This window comes from Falco punctatus (genome assembly GCF_963210335.1).
Source record: "Falco punctatus genome assembly, chromosome: 5".
Lineage (NCBI taxonomy): Eukaryota > Metazoa > Chordata > Aves > Falconiformes > Falconidae > Falco > Falco punctatus.
In genome coordinates, this window is record NC_137584.1 from 32,312,999 (window position 1) to 32,323,367 (window position 10,369).

Genomic DNA, 10,369 nt, shown 5'->3' on the forward strand with positions numbered 1-10,369 from the left:
TTTGAGTAAAGGCTGTCATTTATACACCACCTTCCTTTTCTTAATACAAGAAATTGTAATGCAGAGTGGTTGCCATTTGTGCTGCTTGTGTAAATCAGTCATAGCTGTACATCTAATGAACATGGTCTTGGAGACATTTGCTTATTGTCAGCCTCTTCAAAGTCCTGAATTGTAACTTAGGGCCAATTCTTCTCCTAGGACCAGCACTTCCCAAGGAGTGCAGCCATCTGCCGCATTACACTTGGGGGCTTTGGGGCATTTATCTGTTTTTGTTTTATAAAAGAAGTACTAATTCCTTGTATGTGCTTCTAGGGGACAAATGATGCTGTCTGAGCTGTAGATATTTAGCAGCTTCCTTGAATTTAGGGCAGGTGAACATGGAATGCAAATTCTGGGCAAAAGCCATGAAAATAGCCTGTGATGGAACCAAGCACTCAACTTTGATCTTACAGCTGGTAGACAGAAGCCCTTATCTTTGGATTACTCATACTGATTCAAACTTTTATTTCATCCTTACTCTTGGGATATAGAATATAACGTCCAAGAAGAAAGGAAAAACCTCATAACAGCTTGTGGATATATAATGAGTTTTGAGTCACTTATCTATAACTATGCTGGGTATTTTTCTGATTTTTGTGATCATTTAAACCTGGAAAATGAAACTTTACGTTAAAAAAATACCAAAATACAATATTATATGCATTTAATGTTTAAATTTCATTTGGAGCAGGGTTTAAGTCTATGTATAAAGTTTTATTTTAAAAGAAAATGCTTTTTTTAACAGGAATATGTTACCTTGGAAAACACCTGGTCAGCTCATCTTAAATATTTTCTTAATTAACATGTGACATTGACATTCATTCCATGGCCCTGGAAGCTCTATAGCCATGAAATATTTTACCTGTTAAGGCCTAGTACCTCCTTTCCTGTAAATCCATTTGCATTTGAATGCTCTGTGGAGGGAAAAATGCCGCTGAATTGCTAAATTTTAGTTAGTTAGTTAGTTAGTTAGTTACAGTATCATTTACTGTTACAGAGCTGTGTAAGCAGTAATATGTTTAATTTGTTACCATGACAATTTCATAGAAAAATTGTAGCTAGTTTCTAGCAGTAGTGAAAAGGTTAACCTTCTAGTAAATTAGATGGATAACAAGGGAAGCCGATTAGCAAAAAGAGGAGCTCAGTCACTGACCTTACAATGCTTCTTTATCTTTTACATTCATCTCCCAGGATAAGTCCAACACTGCAACATAAAGCCAACGCTATGGTTTAAGTATTGTATTCCCAGAGGAACAGTGTATTACTTGTATATGCTTGGTTGCTTTTTTTGCTGTGAGCTTCTGAATCATATAAGAACAAGTTTATTCATACATTTACCCCTTATTTAACATGCTTATTGAATGGGCAGGAATCTTCTGAAAGGATAGAAGTATTAAGATGTAGCTGACACAGAAAACAGATGAAAATCTTAGTGTTATAATTTTCTAAATAAACAGTCAAACATATTGAATGACAACAGAAAACGAGTGTAAAGCATACATTTTTATAGCTGCAAGAGTCAGTACAGTGTCATACAAAAAATATGAATGATATAATATACTTAAATAATCTGGTTTATACCAATATGGCTTAGAAAGAAGACAATACTATATAAGTGGGATACTCAACATGTTACAAAAAAGTCACATCTTGATGAGATATTTGTCATTGTTTTTCTCCTATCATCCTCATTTCTTCATGCTTTTTTGAATGTATTGTCTCAGAACTTGTCAATAAAGCCAGCTAAATTTTGAATCTGCCACTTTGGGTTGGAAAACTAGTTTTTCAGTGAGAAAAGTATTTAATCCACCAGTTTGTTATATCTTCTTTTCCCCAGAAAAACAGAAATTTGTTTTGGTGGACAGAAGGGACTGTTGCCACTTGCTTTTTGCACTATTCAGCTATAAGCTGCACTTGTTTCCCCCTTCCTTAAAGGTATTGTATGAAATTGTTGTACTTATGATCTGATCCTCTCATCAGCTCTGTTTATTGTGTCATTTACATTTTACTAACTGGTAGTTAGCTCAGTGGGAAGCTAACAAGCCATCATGGTCATATGCTGAACACTGTTTGCATGCAGGCTCAACAGTTGTTGGTATCCTGCACAGTTATTATTCTTCACTTAGGGCAAAACTGAAATAAAAAATAGCAGGAAAGCAGGAATGTAAGAGAATGTTTTGGGGAAAACCTGAGGTCAGCTTCTTTTTTATAGTCTGTCTTCGTGGTAGATGGCCCTTTTTTGCTTCTCATTCCCTTGCCTTATTTCATATTAAAGTTCAGAGACTTGTTTTTTTTTAAAAAAAGACTTTCTGATTTCTTCATTAACATTATCCTTCTTTTCCCCTCAGCTTTTCTACTTTGCATACTACAATGCATAATTATTATTTAGATTTGTACTTCAGAACATGAAAGGACCATTATTTTTTATGTAAAGGATCCTATGCCTAAGTGGGGTGTCTGAGCAATGTTGCAATATTCATAAACAGTAATGAAAATACTGATAAATACAGAGAGGTTTAGTGCAGGAATTGCATTTTCCCTACGTGCCAGGCCATTAATGAGCAGAATTTTCATAATAAACATAATCTCTGTCATATACCAAAGTAGGGCATAGGTATATGCCTATACTGAAGCCTTAAACTGTGAAATTGCATGTGAAAATTAATGAAATAAGAATTCTGCTTGCTAGAATTACTGTGATTTTTCAGTTCATCTCAAGTAGCTAACATGCTGCCTTCTACTGTATCTGGGCAACACTGGCATGAGGTGATTTCAGTTTAACAATATTTGCCAAATATGTCTTCAATCCAGATCTTGCACATGGTTTTCCCAGCATGCATTTGACATAACCCATGAAGACCTGGGCTAGAAACCAACGCGATCTGTGTACAAAGATCGGCACCAAGTTATTTTTTTGGAAGATATCTCAATCAGCAGGGGACTCAGCTAATTTTTTTTTTCCACAGTGTGCCTTCATTGCCTGTGTGTTTGAATAATCAGACATTTGAGTGATCCTTTCATCTCTTCCAGGGGGTTTGCAGGGACCCTCTGAACTAGGATGACAGGATTTGGAACCTGAGAGTTGGTGCTCTTTGTTTGTTGTGGCCTATCATCAGTCAAATCCAGTGTGTAGGTTAATAAGGCTTAAACTTTAAGGGAACGGTAAGCACCTGATTGACAAGCCTGTGAATAAAAGTGCAGTGGGAAGGTTTGTGTTTGTGAAGTTAGTATGCATGGAGACAACTGAAGATTAGAATAAATTGCAATCAGTTATATTAATGCAGGGAATCTCATTTGATGGTTTAACATAATTTTCTGGACTTTAAATAAAATTTCAAAGTATTTCATAGATTTCACTTGAAATTCTAAAGCATTTCTGGTTTAGATGGTGGTTTGTCTTTGTTTAACATTAGAGCAATATATTTGCTTTTCTTGACTTTTTTTTTTTTTTTTTTTTTTACGTACAAGTATATAACACAAATCGAAAAGCCACCAAGAACAACTTATAACAGTATTGAAAGTCCTACTATCTATCAGGATAAAAATGCAAAAAAGTAAGTATTATCCTACAGCTACTTAGAAGTCAAAGACAGTGTATAGTGCTTCAAATTTTCCTAAACATGTGCCTCAGACACTTCTTATTTTTAAGAAGTAATAGGCAGTGAGTGCATACTTGAGACACTCTTTTAGGATTTTCAAAGGATGTTCTGGGAGCGTGGTACCCAAATCACAGTAACTTACAATAGGATCCATACGCTTTTCATTTCCACTATTGTTTTGGAAATCACAGCCTCAGTTGTCTTTACCTTTATGTGTAATTTTAGACTTGATTGAACATTTTTGAGCTAAGATGACTTTCTTGACTTCCACCAGGAAATGCAGTTCTATAAAAACCAAAACTTTTGTCAGGAATTTGTTAGGAAACATGTATATTTATATACACACTTTTTTTTAAAAAAAAAAAAAAAGAAAGTCCTTTGGTTTTGATTTGATAATGGTAATAGAGCATCACAGGTATAAACCGTTTTATGGAAAAATAAATAGTAAATGTTCAATACTTAACATTTAACATTATAGTGTTTCAGTATCATTAAGGTAACAACTTTGGTGTTTTTTTCCCCCAGAAATTCTGAAAATTCAGAATTGCTGCTGTGCAAAAGACTTGGGGTTTTTTTGTTTGTTTTGCATCAAAATTATGAAAAAAACATGGTATGACTTCAGGATCATTTCTGCTTGAAAGGATACTTCTTCTGCAACTCAGAATAGTATCTATATAATTCACACTGCAAAATCCAACACTCCACACATTAGAGAATACAAAATTACTTTGTAAGTACGTAAAGGGGGTCAGTTGGGGATTTCCTACCAAAATGATTGTCAGAAAGTGAATTTTCACATGTGCCATTATGAGAACAGTTTGAGCCAGGCAGGTTTCTCAGACTTGTAATGGCATTTATTGTCAAAACCAGAAGGAAAAATTCTACTCTATGCATATGGAATGCCAAGTTCCAGAGCCAAAAAATAAGAAACGGGTCTGATTTCAAAGCATCTCCATGTCTTTACTCACTTTATGGTGTGTACGTTACTGCACGACAAATGGGAAGCTACTTGTGAGCTTTTAAGAACAGTGTTTTCTCTGGTCTTACTGAGCACGACTGAACTCAAGAAAACCAACGGACAAACTGAGTTGGAAAACTATAACAACTGCAGCTGTTGTGGATAGCATCTTCTTGCTTATGTTGTCTTCTGGGAGAGGGAAACATGGGCAGAGCAGAACAGGATGTTTTATGCTCTGGTGTGACTGGAGAGTCCATTAAATTCATTGTCTCTGTAAAGTCACTGATGTCACCCTGTGTTTCAGAGGTGGAATAGGAACACCTACTTGCTGAATTCTAAGTTTCTGTAACGAACCATTTTAATAATGATTTGGGTCAGGCTCTGTGTTTATGCTGCAAACAAAAAAGTGCATATGCATCCGTTTATATCCAGGACACATTTCACAGAAATAAAGCAACACCAATATTGAATTTAAGACACGCCTGCTGTGGCTTACTCTTAACAGAAGGCATGAAAACTGTCCAATCCAGGAAATTACAGACTTGGGTTAAAGCAATTTCTGTAATGTGGGAGCTATGAATTCAAATTGCAGAAGAGGATGGAGTCAGGTCTTCCACTTCCTGAACAAGTAATCTGAGCAGTTTGCCATTATGGAAAGAGTTAAGGAAACACTGATTAGATAAGTGATGGAATTGGACTCTGCTAACATGAAGTCCTCTGTCCTACTGTTTGGGATCAATCATTTGAAACAGAAATTGGTTGTGCTGTGGGGTCAGGCGACCAGTTTTCCTGTGGGATTTCCCCATGCAGGGCCTGTTAGGAGAGGAAGCCTGTTGTTGCGGTAAGGTAGAGATCAGCTGTTGCAATGAACCCCTTAACATTTTATATATGAGATGGAAAGCTAAATTAATTGAGCTTCTTGTATTGCCCAATGCTACAAAGCTATGTTCACAGCCCTCTTTAGAAACACAAAAACGTTATACAAAACTTGGGTTGTCACCTTGCCTTTCAACTACTTTTTTAAGAGAATGCGAAATGTTTGTTTACAGACCTCTGAGCAGAAGGGGGTTCCATGTTTTCTTTCTGAGTAAACACAGGCACGTAATTTTCAGCCTGATGTAGAAGGACTTAATAGACAGATTAACTGTCAGAAGCTCAGATATGACCCTGTTTCTAGAGTTTAATCTAATGCTCCCCCCAGCTCCATTCTGCATGTCGGATATTTGATGATTTTTCATGGGTGCCTTATTCTTTCCATTATAATATATAATGTTTTGCCTTAGACAGCCTAATCTAAGCAGCCTGAATCACCCTCCTAGTGAGTGTCAAGGGTCAGGTGCTTACTACTGAAAATGGCACAAAATTATTCAACAGCCCTTATACTGGCTAAAATCTAGTACTGGTCACCTGCCACATGAACAGTTGTGTTGCACTTGATTCACTTGCAAACAGGTAATTTGACTTCCACAGTTTCTTCCAGTGCTGCTTCTCCCCACACCTCTATGTTTTAGAACAAACCACCCAAGGTAGCATCAGTTTTCAGTGGAAAACGGTGTAGAAAATTTTCTGCTTTTTCTTATTTTGGATACAAGACCAGATCATCACCCTTATTTCTTTCTTTAATGTCCATAAATGAAAAGAAGACTCTCGGGGCTGTGGGATACTTAAAATTGACCACGTTGCATTTCTTTGAATACATGGGATTAGTCTGGGGCATTCCACTCACCCTAAATTGGCACGGGCTAGGTTATCTGCCCAAATGCTGGCACTTGTGTTCGAGAGTCAGCGCCTTTGATTCATGAAGCTTTGGCTTTGATACAAGCATCCCTGTTACCTCTTGCACTGGGGATCTGGCACAACCCCTGTTGGTACTTCCATGAGGACATACAATGTTCCAAGCCTCCCCCACTGCGTAGACAATGCCTTAGTGGGGCAGGCTTTCCAAACACATTGTTTCAAAGAAATGAATCACTCATTCGTGAAAAATGAAAAAAAAAGAGCACAAATACCATCAAAGCAAATTCAGGGGTTTGCCGCCCACATCACTGACATCATGCTGCCAGCTAGAGAGCGCTGAATAGGACTCCATACAGAGTCCATCAATGCCACTCTTTAAATGGCAATTGCCTGAAGGGGCTGCTGGTTTGTGATATGAGGTACTTCTTCCTTAGCAGGAGAAAGGCAGCAGATACTGGGATTTCGATGCAAGTCCCCTCAAACGGCAACAAAACACACAGTGGCTTGTCTTGCCAGGATGTCTCTTTATCAAAGGATTCTGCTCTGGTTTTGGAAGGCAATTAATTTATACTAGGGTGAAATATTGTTTTAAAAGGAAAAGACCTGTCTGATCACCAGAAAGGACTTCCTTTATTAAACTGGAGATTAGTTAGATAAGAGAAGCAATGAGGGCTTCTTATCATCTATGGACCAATTAAAACAGACCCAAGTGAGGTCTGCCCAAGCTAATCCCAGAGCTGGTGTGCTAGGGCATGCGATACATGGATGCACTGAGCTGCCTGGATCCAAGCCAGTTCACATCTGATGCACTGTTCCCACATCAGACAGTTCTGTGCCCAAGCTAATAAGCCCTGCCGAGAAAGTGCAGTGACAGGTCACTGTGGCAGAGTGCTGTGTTACACAGACAGGCTGGGCTTAGTGGCGTGAGTTTCCACTCGTGGGACTTCTACCGGAGGTCAATTTTATGGCATAGACAAGTTTTCAGTAATTCTGTACATCAAGGTCTTTCACATCTGTGCCTATGTTTTTACACTTTTACTCTTCTGTGATGTTCCTTTTCCTGGAACATCTTTTCTGCATTAGTTCATAGGGAGGTGCTTCTCCACATACCAGGTCTGCCATGATTCCTGTGAATCTTCAGCCAGTTAAGTTGACCTGGTAAGCAAGCCAAGATAGTTCAGTTACAATGAAAGAACAAAAAGTGGAGCAACAAAGGTTAAGAATTTGTAGCCTTTATATTAAGTATGGTGTCACCTTTTCTTCAGTTCCTGCTTGCCTCTGATTACATCTGCACATTAGCTGCTCTGCATTTTCAAAGCAAGGAACTCTTACCCTGATGTATAATGCACAGAACAAGGAGACACTGACCTGTCTGGGGCTTTTGGGCACTGCAGCAATGCAAATAATTAAAAAATAGAAATTGAGACTGTCAGGAATGATCTTTCACTGACCCAGAGTGGATGGATAAAATGATCAATGATGTCTTTCCCTTCTGTAATGTCTCCCAGACAGTGCAAATTTATAATCAGCATAGGAAAACGGCTGCATATCATAACCATATGGCACTGAGAATTCACATTATTGTACAGTAGCAGTGCACTAATTTAAGGTCTGTCACCACTTCCATTATGGGCCTCTGTTTGCAGCAATAAGAAACTCTCACACAAGCACTTATCCCAAGCTGAATATGATCTCTGCCAGTACAGGTCTTAGATCTATAGATGATTTAAACAATATTTTATTTAAATAGCTTGGCTATTTTTTCTTTATGTAAGTTAAGGAAAGGTTCCCCCCCCCCCCCCCCCCGTTTAAAATTAATTTTATTTAAGACAATAAAACTACATGGTTTTGGAAATGGTTAGGCATATTCCATCTGTTATGGGCCACTTTTCTGATTGAAAGCAGTCATTAAGCATCTGGTGAATTTGAAAGCTACTGTATAACTATGTGTATATATATATATAGTTATATTTACCTTGAAAAAAAGCATCACCAAAAATGAAGCTGTGTCTATTTCTATAGGAACACAAAATTTTCATTAAGTTTCTCTAATTAAGACTGGTCAGACCACATGATCCTGTCATAGGAAAGAAAATACTGTTTATTCTCCACCTGGATCAAAGTCTATGTCCTTTTTTGCACATTTTAGCTCCCCTGATCAGCAGAAATGGTATTTTTTCACCAAACTGGAAGCAGCACTGTAGATTTAGGGAAAAATCTGCAGTGGATCCACAAAGGTCCTCCAACCTCTCATAGATATTATGTACAGTGCAAAAGTGGCACCTCCTTTGGAAAAGGGCTTCTCTGATTTCCTTTTTGGATAATCTCTCCATGGCTGAGGTAAGCATATCTCACCCACTGCATACTCACAGGTTCAGTGCTGATATGAGAGTAGCCATCGCTCAGAAAGGTCATGCCAAGGATAAATAAGCCCCAGTTGATAGTGAGTCGACCGAAAATTTTCTCCTGAAAGTTCAGGAGACCAAAGCCTCTTTTGATTCCCAGTGAGAGGCTAATACAGCTGAAGCCAGGGAGCTGCACAGGCACCTCCCCAGAAAGCATCTGGAGGAGGAAGGTGCTCAGCCCTAAGCTCCCCCTCATGTACAGGGACGGCTGTTGCTCTCATGCAAGAGGACTATTTCTTTTTTCTGCCCCAGACCACTCTGAGAAGTGCTCAAAGCAGTGTCTGCCTATAAAAGAGTAAGAACAGGGCAGGTCTATCTGACCATCCCCCTCACTGTTTTCCCAGCCTCCAGCTACTTTCAGCCCAGTGGCTGCCTGAACTGTATGTGTTTTTTATGTACTCATTAATTCTCAGTGGATTTCAGTTCCATGAACTTGCAGTGTCTATCCTTTAATCCATGCAAGATTTTAACATCCAGAGTCATTCTCTTGCTGTGGAATACATCATGTTTTTGTTAGTGTAAGTGGGTGCTGGCCCATGACTTCAATGTGCCTCAGCAATGCAAACAACAGCAATGATGGCATTACTTGGCAATAATTTTCCATGTCCCTGAGATGATTTGTTCTGATGGTCAGGGTCATTTTCCTCCCAGTCGAAATGTTATCCCCATGAGGCAGCTGCCTGATTCTTAGTGACCTTTTTTTCCACCAAAAAGAAAAAAAAAAGTCACATCAAATTGGAGTATCTTTCTCATCAGAGAACACAGGGGAATTGTCCATATGACCCCAAGCCTATGCAGAGATACCCGTGGGCTATATCCATATGAGCCAGTAAAGCAGATCAATAGGAGTGAATCTGTAGGAGAGAAGAAACATGTGGTGCTGAGGCCCTACATCCCGACCCTGCAGAACTTGAGAGAGGTGAGAGAGAGATGGAGGGATCCTGTGTCTTGTCTGCCCCTTGGAGCTGCAGTGCACCAGGTGAGCTGCTGGAGCACGTCTGCCCATTTACTGTCATCCAGCACCTGCACTCCAAAATGCAGAGCAAGGCAGAGAAAGTGGGGGCAATCCAGAAATTTGGCTTAAAACCTCACTCATGGCCCTAAATAAAACAGTAATGCAGACACCTCTATGCAGATCAGGGGAGCAGCATGACTGAGGGAGCCTAACCAAGCAGACAAGGCACGAACACTGCTTTACCTGAGCTAAATCACTGGGATCCAGCCCTCTGCCTCTGCACAGCACTGATCTCTGCACAGACACGACACGATGTGACAGCAGCTCTGCAGTTTTTCTTTTCTGCTGTCACAGAGGCTGGTTGCACCACCTCAGCTGGCAAAACCTGGCAGAGTTTCACCAAAGTCAACAGTGTCTAACCTGTGGCTGAATATCTGGGCTTTTATTCAACAAAATAAAAAAGCTGAAAGTTTCTGAGTAAAAATTATGCAAAATGTTACAAGAAGAAAGATTTCTGCAGGGAAATGCATCGCGGGATGGTTGATGGGATTTTTCTGTTTTGTGTCGTTGACTACCTTGATGAAACAAAAGAGCTAGAGGAAGCAGAAGAGTTTAATATAACCAGCAATGAAGAAACACAGGGAGTGAAATTTTTCACCAAAAGACCCAGTCTTAC

General features: G+C 39.2%; 1 long non-coding RNA gene across 1 annotated transcript in view; it reads right to left on the minus strand.

Moving 5' to 3' along the window:
- Positions 1-3,461: 3,461 nt before the first annotated feature.
- Positions 3,462-10,369, minus strand: part of LOC308065050 — a 132,310-nt gene continuing 125,402 nt past the window's right edge. The window contains exon 2 of the long non-coding RNA XR_013928635.1: positions 3,462-7,488. This is a non-coding gene — a long non-coding RNA (uncharacterized lncRNA). The remainder of the gene's footprint in view (positions 7,489-10,369) is intronic.